Raw genomic sequence first — 1920 nt, forward strand, 5'->3', positions numbered from 1 at the left:
CTGAGACTGGAGAGGAAGAGGAGACTGATCACCAGTTCTGGGAAGGAGTTGAAACTCATCATCTGCGTCAGAGTCAGAGGGGATACTTGCCAAGAGCTCCTTAGGAGACTGGAGGGATTGCGCTGGAGGCCGGATTTTGGAGCCAGGACGAGATGGAGTGTCTATACTGAGAACTCCTTTACCTTTGGCTGGTGTCGTGTGAGAAGTTTCGGTCTGAAGTCTTCCAAGCTCTTTAACTGGATCATATCCAGCGAGCTCTAAATCTGAAGCAAGCAAATCCATGTCCACTGGAGGATCATGTGAGAACAAGGGTTTTAAGGGGCTGTCTGAGTGAGGAGATGGGTCATCGCTGCCGGTCAGATCAATGTGAGGAGAGGCTGCTTTATGAGCTGGGGACGTGGTAGGTGGTGGTGGAGAGGCCGCTTTAGTGGAGGGGGATGTGACCTCATGAGATACTGGGGGTATGGTGGGAGGCAGGCTGTGTTGAGGAGGAAGCTTGGACAATGGATTGGATCTTTGCCAGTGTTTCAGGGTCAAGGTCAGGAAGGGCGCTTAGAACTTTGTCCATGGTAGTGAGTGTAAGTAAAGAGCTGAACTCAGAGTATTGTAAAGAGAATGCTTACGAGTGAGCTTCAAGTGTTGAAGCGAGAGATTGTAATCCTTTCTTAATCGATACAAGTGTAGTGGTGAGTTTTATCCCGAGTCAGCTAGTGACTTAGGGTTCTCACCGTTTGGAAATTCTTGTGTGTGCAAATATAGGTGCGCTTTAACAATTTAAAGCGTGCTTTATTGTCTGTCTAACCTCTTCCGCACTTAAGGACTTTAGTAAATTCATTACTAATAGTTCGTCATAGGTTAAGCGCAAGCCAAGCATTCAAAGCGCAATTGAATCCTTGTTAAGCGCAACTAAGGCTTAATGAACCTTTTCTACACAATTGAAGGCCGGGCCTTTGTGTGTTGTTGGAGGCTTGAATTGTGGAGAATGTCATCCTCAGATGGGACCATTTTCATGCCAATTGAAGCCGTCTCTAGGTGCTATTGAACCGAGATTCATGTGTGTCTAGTTAAAGCTCTAGATTTCCTATTGACCGGCCTATTGTGTTTTGGTGAGATTCCAAGGTGCCTTAGGTAGATTTGGAGGTAAGTTATCTTGAGGTTAAACCTATCTAAGTCGTAGTTGAGTCTAGGTTAGTTTCCCTTTAATGTCCATTGTTGAATCTAGAGTAGATTTGCTTGTTTGTGCATTTGTTGTTTTTGAATTCTGAGTTGTGTCTTCTACCATTTGAGTGATTTGTTGTGCTTATCAATTACTTTCTACCAAATCATTTATTTCTTATCTACAATTCAATACCTGAAAATGGTAACGTCGGAAGCACAAATAGAGAGGTTCAAGGAACCTATTGACTTGCTTGATGAATGTATGAGTCAAGTAGGTAAGCTCCTTTTCCTAGGCGATTACAACAAGGAAATCACTAAAATGAAGTATGAAGCTTATTTTGAAGTCAAGGAATGGTCTATAATGGTGGAAGAATGGCAAATAATTAGCTAATATTCCTTTTATCTATGCTAGTACAAACATTAAGTAGTTATAATCAGCCCTTGAATATCAACGGGATCCCTTTGAGAACTGTACGACTCTGAAAACCTAGAAGACTTGACCTTTATCAGGATACCATTTTGAACCGAGGTGGAAAACATTTTGCCAATGGAAGAACCCAACTTCTAACTAGAAGTATTACAAACAAGGTATGGTGTTTTATCATGTATAAAGAGAACCAAGCTCAGAAGTGGAAAATAATAAAGGAGGTTGACCTTACCAAACCACCATAGGAATGCAAGCAGGACTTGGAGAAGGACTATCCATCTGGATCAATTTCAAGTATCAATAGCTAAAGAATTTATTCTACAAGTGTGACATAA

Source organism: Phyllobates terribilis, unplaced genomic scaffold (assembly GCF_046119375.1).
Source record: "Phyllobates terribilis strain yellow unplaced genomic scaffold, ASM4611937v1 Scaffold_5868__1_contigs__length_48568, whole genome shotgun sequence".
Taxonomy (NCBI): domain Eukaryota; kingdom Metazoa; phylum Chordata; class Amphibia; order Anura; family Dendrobatidae; genus Phyllobates; species Phyllobates terribilis.